The sequence below is a fragment of the Mastomys coucha genome, unplaced genomic scaffold, assembly GCF_008632895.1.
Source record: "Mastomys coucha isolate ucsf_1 unplaced genomic scaffold, UCSF_Mcou_1 pScaffold4, whole genome shotgun sequence".
NCBI classification, from domain to species: domain Eukaryota; kingdom Metazoa; phylum Chordata; class Mammalia; order Rodentia; family Muridae; genus Mastomys; species Mastomys coucha.
Window position 1 is genome coordinate 29,841,582 of NW_022196910.1, and position 9,549 is coordinate 29,851,130.

Sequence of the window (9,549 nt, forward strand, 5' to 3'; positions counted from 1 at the left end):
TTTCTCTGTGTAGCCCTGGCTGTCCTGGAACTCACTCTGTAGACCAGGCTGACCTCGAACTCAGAAAGCCGTCTGCCTCTGTCTCCCAAGTGCTGGGATTAAAGGCTTGCACCACCACTGCCCGGCTAACAACTAATATCTTGCATCCTTTGCTGAACATGTCCTCTATCATACAGCCCCATGTTACTTCCTGATAACTTTGTTCTTTCTGGATGCCTCATACAAATTAAATCATTACACTTATCTTTTTAGGAAGAAAATGATTTTCCCTTTGCATTCAAGGGTAACTTTCTTTTTTATTATTTTTTTATTGGCTATTTTCTTCATTTACATTTCAAATCTTATCATTTTTCTTGGTTTCTCTCCATCCCGAAAATACCCTATCACATCCTCCCTCCCCCTGCTTCTATAAGGGTGTTCCTCCACCCACCCACTCATTACCACCTCCCTGCCCTGGATTCCCCTAAACTGGGGCACCTATCAAGCCTTCATAGGATCAAGGACCTCTTGTTCCATTGGTGCATTGCAAGGTCATCCTCTGCTACATATGCAACTGGAACCATGGATACTCCTTTGTTGATGGCTTAGTCCCTGGGAGTCTTCCTATGGGGTTGCAAAGCCCCTTCTCTAACTCCTCTATTAGGGGCCCTGCACTCAGTCTAAATGGTTGGGTGCTAGCATCTGACTATGTATTTGTAAGGCTCTGGTGGGGACTCTCAGGAGACAGCCATATCAGGCTCCTTTCAGCATGTACTTCTTGGCATCCACAATAGTGTCTGGGTTTGGTAATTGTATATGGGATTAATCCCCAGGTGGGACAGTCTCTGGATGGCCTTTCCTTTAGTCTCTGCCTTACACTTTATCTCCATATTTGTTCCTGTGAGTATGTTGTTCTCAAAGAGCAAAACAATATTTTTCAATTGCAAGTGTTTAATGATCGTTAATTTGCCTTTTATTCACTATCTACCCTACAGTGAATGTACAAAATTGAGCTAGTAGATTTATTTACAAAACGTAATGAAATAATATTCCAGTGACTGTGACTTCTTGTAAAGTTTTACAAAAAAATGGGCATATAACTACTCATCTCTTTTAAAAGTCATTTGAAACAACAGTAGACATTCACAAGTATATACTGATGAAAGTTGGAAAGGAACTCTGTTCATTGTTCCCCAAAGATCTTTTACTTTGCTTGGCTGACTTTGCAACTGCAGTAAAGTGCAGCCAGACTCCAGTAAAAAGAAATAAAGTGAACACTTTGCTTCGCGGTACCTTTGCTGTGGTTTGCATTTCAACACTGGCTTATAGAGATGGAATCTATTACTCGGCAGACACTGCTTGCACAAATGAAAGATAAATTTTTCTTGTAGATAGGACAGATCACTGAGACTCATAAAATATTAATGATGAAAGCTCTGGGAATTGGATATATCCCTGACCATAGGTTTCTCTTGACAGTGATGCAAAGTCAGTTTAACCCATTTTTCTTCCTGTAAGATCCACATCAAGAATGATATGGGAGGAAAGGAATACAAGATTTAAGAGTCCTATGAGCATAGATTTTTGAGAAAGGTAATCTTTCTGTCTTTCGTTTTCTATCATGTTTTGTGTTGCTTATCTTCTGTAAATTCTGCTGAGTGATACAACATAGTCTATCTGATGCTGAAGCATTTCAAGTGCTTAGAGGGGCAAGTTTTTGGCAAGAATACAGGAAGTACATATTTCTTAATGTAACACATAACAATAAGCAACATTCATTTCATAGAAGAAATTTGTGTACTCCAAAATTAGCATTCAATGTTAATTTTTTAGTAGCATCTATACAAAATAATGAGTTTCATTATAGCAGTTTTATAAAAATGTGTCATTATTCTTTTCTCTAAATTGTCCCTAACAAACTGTTTCCCTCTGTCTCCATGGCCACCCATGTGATGATATCTTCCTCCACCAATAAATGCCTCTCTCTTGATTCCATGTCACAAATACTTTTTTACTCAGTTGATAATGGTTGAATATGTATGTAAATGTGCTTGAATATTAATAAATGGCATCACTTCTACTTGTTTAGTTTAAATGAACTGTTAACAGTTCCAAAATTATAACAAATTTATGATGCATGCTTATTTTTTATATTTTTTTTGTTTGTAAGGGGCAATTATCATTATTATGAATCATTTTTAATATATTTATTCAAGTTTTATAGGAAACATTTCTATCACTAAGAAACTAAATTTGATAGGACTATCCTATTATGGAAATTTTATTAAATTACATATTACGAACATCTAATTTCCTCCTGAGATAATGGGAGACATTGAACATCAACGTTCTTTCTCAACTTATTGCCACAAAGGTAGGACATGGTACAGGTTTGTTAATTTCAGCTTTTAACTCTGTCTAACCATGTTTCTGAGTACTGAGATCTTAAGGGATCAGCTATCTGACAGAATGAGGCAAAAGGTAAATGGATTCTAAAGTCCAGAGTCTTGTAATACATTTGACATATCCCCCAACGTGGGTTCTACTCTAAGAGTAGACCTAGTCCCAAGGTCATACTGAGGTCTTATAGGTTGAAAATATATCAAAGAACAGGTTCCTAGTCTCTATAAGTATAGCCAAATGAACTACAGTTCACTTTGACTCACTCTCTGATTTCTTGTATCTTTTCATGCCTCAGGAAACTCATCATTTCTCAGATATTAGTGCTCTTTAATGACCTCTCATTATAACTAGTATTAGCTCTCTATACAACATTCTGATACCAAGAGTGATCCACCTAACCTGTTGAATAACCTAACTTCACTTAACTATATTGAATCTACAAATAACTATGTCAATAGACAGCCAGTAGAGAACTTTCTACCAAAAGAAACAACAAGAATCATCATATTCTCAAACATTTGCATCTTATTCAGTTGTCTAAAATTACAAATAACTGGGGAAACAAACAACAAATAAACTATAACAACAGAACTACAGAGAGATCACAGTGCTGACCCCATCCAAAATCAAAGCTAACATCCTATTCCTAGCTATTCACAGGAGAATTTCTTTCATCTTACAGTGGGCAAACTTTCATAACACAAGAAAAGTTTACCACTGAATTTCATGCACAGACAGTCATGTAGGCACCCAGATAAACCCAGATATTTTTTAAAATTATTTTTATTTTAAACTCCAGATTTTTACTCCCCTCCTGGTCTACTCTCCAATGTTCCACATTCCATACTCCTCCCCATACCCCTGTCTCCATGAGGATGTCCCCACCTCTCACCCAATCAGACCTCTAAAATCCCTGGAGCCTCTAGTCTCTTGATGGTTAGGTACATCTTCTCTGACCAAACTCAGACCCAACAGTCTTTTGCTATTTATGTGCTGGGGGCCTCATATCAGCTGGTATATGCTGCCTGGCTATTGATCCAGACATCTCAGAGGTCCATATTAATTGAGACTGCTAGTTCTGCGACTGAGTTGCCCCCCTCCTCAGCTTCTTCCAGTTTTTCTCTAATTCAGTGACAAAGGTCAGCAGCTGCTGTCCATTGGTTGGGTGCAAATATTTGCATCTAATTCTTTCAGCTGCTTCTTGGGTCTTTCGGAGTGCAGTCAAGTTAGATCCGTTTTTGTGAGCACTCCATAGCCTCCATAATAGTGTCAGGTCGTGGGGCCTCCCTTTGAGCTGGGTACCACTTTGGGTCTGTCGTTGGACTTCCTTTTCTTCAGCCTCTTCTACACTTTTGACCCTGCAGTTGTTTCAGACAGGAACAATTATGTGTCAGAGTTTTTACTGTGGGGTAGCAACCCCATCCCTTACTTGATGCCCTGTCTTTATCCTGCAGGTGTGTTATGTATATTCTCTCTCTGCAATGTAGAGCATTTCATCTAAGGTCCCTCTATCTTAATCCTGAGAGTTTCTCACTTTCCATGTCTCTGGTACATACAATGCATGCCCTTTTGTGTCTGAGTTACTTCACTCAGGATGATATTTTCTAGTTCCATCCATTTGCCTAAAAAACTCAAGATGTCCTCATACTTAATAGCTGAGTAGTATTCCATTACGTAAATGAACCACATTGTCTGTAGTCATTCTTCTGTTGTCAGACATCTGGGTTGTTTCCAACTTGTGACTATCGCAAACAAGGCTACTATGAACAAAGTTCACAGATTCTCTGCTTGTGAACCTGAGTACCTCAACAACCTTAACCTTGCAATGAAGGCCTTGAAAGCAACAGGTCTTTAGTTTACATTGAAAGGCTGAGCTTTGTTGTCATTAATGGTGGCATGAGCTGTAGATGGTACACTTATCCATATGGATCAGAGGCAGACAGACAAAGATGCCCTGCTTTTCCCTCAGGCTTCCTTATATATTGACTACCACTTATATATTGGCCATCTACTCTATCAGAAAGTCTTTTCTATTTAATATTTTCTGTAAACACAGTTACAGATTTACCCAGAGGCATTTGTTTTAGTTGACCCAAAACCAACTAAGTTGACAACCACACTGTGAGAATCCATTAAGGAAATAAGAAATTGTGGTTTTAAAGTTCCAAAAGAGATGGTACAGAAAGGATAATCAACATATTAATATAAAAAATATGCTAAATTCTTGAAAGGGGCACAACAATCCTGAAGCAGGTACATCAGTTATGCTCCTTAACAGGAGGTCCAATGGAAATCACATCTATAACCATTTGATAAAAGTCGGTGAATTAGGACAATAAGATGCTTCAGGAGCTTTAAATGCCTGGAGCCAAGCCCAGTGATCTTCTTGAATACCTAGGATCCACATGGCATAAAGATAGAACTGATTTAAACAACCTGTAGGTTGACTTCCATGCACACCCCGACAAGTGAGCATGTGTGTGCATGTACACACACATACACACACACAAAAAAAAAATAAATAAAAGTATTTTTTAAAGCCACCAAACTCTTTAAAAAAGTGAAGAAGATAAGTCACTTAATAGAAATTCATTATGGCTTTAATTCAATGTTTAAAGTGTCTATTGTGCATGTCTTTAATTTATGTAGAATTACCACAAGTTATATTTTATGGAAATAAAAAATATTTAATTCAATTACATGAATATTAAATTGAGTATATTCATTTGCATTCAATGTAGTTACAAATATTTGTTTTAGAATACATTTAAGTCTTGATACATCATTAATTACACAAAAAAAATTTAGTAACTTGTTAGCCCATTGAAAATAATACTGTAACTCAAATGGAGAATAGTAACAACATATTTTGAAGCTATTGTGGAAGTTTCTGTTTCCCTGATTTCTTTCTCAATATGTTGATCATTTATGCAGAAGGCTACTGGGGTATTTTGTGTGTATTTTTATATCTTACAGATTTGCTGAAAGCATTTATCATCTCTAGAAATTTGCCAATTTCTATATAGGTAAGGTCTTTTACCTATAGAATAAGATCATTTACAAATGAAGATAGTATGACTTCTTCCTTTCCTATCTATGCATTTGATCTCCTTCACTTGTTTTATTATAACACATAAGATATCAACTACTCTATTGAATAGATATAAAAAACATGGATATCCATATCTTGTTCCTGATTTTGGTGGAAATGCTTTGTGTTTCTCCTCATCTCAGTTGACACTGGATGCAGGCTCACAATAATTCCCTTTATTATGTTAAGTTATGTTCCTTGTATCCATAGTCTCTTCAGGACATTTTAAATGAAATTTAAAATGAAATTTGTGAAAGGATTTTTCTACATCTAATGGCATGGTATTGCAACATATATCATCAACCACTGAGAAGCCAAGCTGATGCCCGATAAGAATCCTCTTCCCCTATTGACCAGCATTCCTAATATTATAAAGTACTCTACAGAAGACTGCTTCAAGCAGGAATTCATTGTTATCATCCAGTTACAAAATTGGCAGGGTATAACAGAGACCTGACTGCAAGATACATTGTCAACAAAAACTTTAGCAAGATTATAAAAACAAAAACTACTTGAAGTTGGAGTCGATAGAAGATATAGAAGAGTTGATAGTCCAGAGAGAGAGAGTGGATTTTTTTTTTAAAACTACTTAGAAGTATACAGCAGAAAATGGGAAAAGTTAGACAGAATATATTGATCCATGAAGAAACAGCATACTGAAACAGAGCAAGAATAAGGAAAAAATGTGGGACAAGAGATGGTTCAGTGGTTAAGAGTACTTACTTGACTTTCAAATGACAGGATTTTGGATCCTACCACCCTTAATGGGCACCTTTCAATATTAAAATAGTAACAAATTAAAAACTACAGGCAGCTTATGACTAACTTTAATCTTGGCTTCAGGTGATCCAGTGAACTCTTCTGGAATCTGTGAGCACCCTCACACATGTGTGTGCAACCAGACAGGAACTCATTTACCAATGCAGAAACCAAAAGTAATAGTAAATAGAAAATAGCACAATTGTCCTCATAAATCTTCCCTAAATAGATTGAACAAACTAAGGCAAGAACTGCTGACTGTTACTGTTGAATGAAATCAGTTTTTAAAAAATGTTTACTAGGTTTTTTCAAGCTATTATAAAAAATAACATAGAGATTTCTTTAAATTCATTCTGAAACAAATATTGCCATCTAACAAAACCATGCAAAGGCATAATAACACCCAACCAATAAATGTAGAGTAACACAATAAATGTAGAGTAAATAAATATAGAAACAAATATGCTCAACAAAAATTGCAACAAACTAAATCCACAGCATATCAAAATGATACAATGTCAAGATTATTTAAGCCATATCCAGGGATGCAAGTATCTTTCAATAGAAGCAAAGCAATAAATGTGAATAAAGATGCAGAATAAATGATAGAATCTCAGAATCATCTCAATATTTGCAAAATAATATCATTCAGTAAAATATAACAATTCTGTTCATACAACTCTGAAACAAACATACATAAATAGGATGAATCCTTCATCTCATAATAAGCACACAGCTAAACTCACACTAAGCAGGAATAGTCTACAATTGCTTTTCTATTAACTAAAGAGATGCCTAAGCCATTAAGAACACTGGATCATAACTATCTGTAACTTGAGTTCCAGGGAGTTGAAATGCTCTCTTCTGGCCTCCATATGCTTCAGACACATGTATTTAGACTTACATGTAGGGAAAATATAAAATAAAAATAATAGAGTTTTGAAATTTGTGGGGTTTTTGTCATCTAAAATAATATGAATATGTCCACTTTTGCTGCAGTTATTCAACATAGAAGTGGAAGTTCTGGCCAAATCTATTAGACAAAAGGGGGTGGATTTAAGCTTAACAATAGGAAGTCAAACTCTTCCTGTTATGAATGACATTATCTATTTTAAATGCAATTCTAAAGAATTTATTAAGATGCTTTTAAAGTTAGCAAACAAAGTTTAAAGTTTAAAAAAAAATAAGCACATAAAACTAGCAGTGTTTCTACATACTGATAATGAAGCAGCTGAAGAGAAACCAAATGTGTCATTTACAGTCATAAAGATTAATACCTGAAAATAAATGTTACAATGAGGGGATGACTTCTCTCATGAGCTATATGTCACTGGTGAAAGAATTTACAGGAAAATCAGACTAAATAGGAATAGCCTATGTTTATAAATTTGAAAAATAAATATTGTTAAGGTATCCAAGTTATTGAAGCAATATCTATATTTAATGTAAAACTTACCACAATATCAATGACAGTTTTAGCAGAGCAAAAACTGCAATTCTAAAACATTAAGGGACCACACAAGTTCATGGATAGACAAAGACTCCTGAGCAGTAAAATCAAAGTAGAAGCCATTCCTACACTTGTCTTTAATAACATAGACATCACAGTAGTGAATAAAAATGGATAGGCAAGCCCAATAAAATAGGGCATAGAATCAAGAAATGGATGTATATATTTATAGCTACAGACTATGAGATTTTCTTCTCCTTTCCCCTCCTCTAACTTCTTTTGTCCACCTATGGTAATTTGAATGAGAATGTCTCCTATAAGCTCAGATGTTTGAGAACTTGGTTGCTAGTAAGTAGAGCTCTTTGGGTAGATCATCTTTAGGTACATCTTTAGGAAATGCAGCCCTGCTGGAGGAAGTACATCACTGAAAGGTATGGTTTTGAGAGTCCCGTAGCCTCTTACCATTCTCAGTTCACTCTATCTCATGCTTGAAATTAAAGATGTGAGCCCTAAGTTTCCTGTTCCGACTCTTATACCTTTGTTTGATCATCAGTGACTCTAAGACTCTGGAGCCGTAAGCACAAATAAACTCTTCTCTAAGTTGTCTTGGTCATGATGTTTTATCATACCAATTAGTACAGTAACTAGGACATTAACCAAAATATTCCTTTCCCAGCTTCATGTCTTTTTTTATAAATCACACTAAGTCAGGTGAGTGATGCCCAGATGCTCAAGGACCATCCAGTGGAACATGGGACTTCCCATAGACTCAAAAAATTATTCTTAGTTAGCAACTTATGAATTGCCAATAGTTCCAGAATAAGGTGTGTAGCCTAGATAACATCTACTGTATCCATATTTTGACAGGATGGTTTTTCCCCTCCTTTTTTTATTGTTTGAAAAGTCAATACATACATATAGTGTTATGGACAAATCCATCACTAATTTCCTCCCCTGAAATTCTTCCCTTGTCCTTCTTGCCATATTTCTCTCTCAACATTACAGAGGTTTTTAATCCCATGACATCTACTTAATGCTCTTTGAAAGTGCATGGTTGTAGGACTAGGACATGGACCATCAAGGGTCATGTCCATGAAGAAAACCACAAGTAGCATTATTTCTTTTAACATATGGAATAAGGTTCATTATTTTTCCTTTATTTAATCCAATTTTTGCTTTCAGAAATGTCACCTCTCAAGTACAACCATATGATAACTTCTCTAAGTACACAGAATTATCACTCAATATACCTTCATATACTATTAAAAGTTCTGAAAGCTATGTACATAAAACATGTTTCCAACTGTTGATATTCACATAAGTATGTAACTGTAGACTTTTCCACCCATGCCCCAGTTCCTGAATAATAACTAGGAGGTTAATTTATGTATGAATAAATGCCTAGGCCACAATCTTGGGCTTATTCTTTGATTAGCTCATAATTTATATAATATATTTATTCTGTCCCATGCCTGCCACCAGCTTGTTAGTTACCCCTCTGATTTTTATATATCCAACTGCCTTAGAGCTAAGTTGGTGAAGTTCCTTCCATCTTGAGTCTTTCCAACAATTGTATCTCTCTCTGCTGGATGTCCCACCTTCTATTTGCTGCTTGAGCTAATAAGCCATCACTTTTTATTGACAAATGATGCTTCCACATGGTACATACAAGAAGAATACATGGCCATATTCTATAGGACCATGAGATATTACTGTGAAAATGAGGTGCTAAAATGTGTGTGTATGTGTGTGATTGTGATGAGGAGGAGGAGGAAAAGGAGGAAGAGCAGAGGAAAAGGAGAAGGAGGAGAAGGAGGAGGAGGAGGAAAAGGAGGAGGAGAAGGAGGAGGAGGAGGAAGAGGAGGAG

General features: G+C 35.9%; 1 protein-coding gene across 9 annotated transcripts in view; it reads left to right on the top strand.

Annotated features, from left to right (window-relative positions):
• Mgat4c (MGAT4 family member C) overlaps window positions 1–9,549 on the top strand; it is a 713,319-nt gene that overhangs the window by 658,616 nt on the left and 45,154 nt on the right. The window contains exon 1 of one of the 9 annotated variants that reach the window (XM_031348871.1): window positions 5,390–5,408. The exons of the other annotated variants lie outside the window; for them this stretch is intronic. The gene's annotated coding sequence lies outside the window, so the exon portion shown is untranslated. Of the gene's footprint in view, window positions 1–5,389; window positions 5,409–9,549 lie in introns of those variants that run through there. 9 annotated transcript variants of the gene reach the window in all.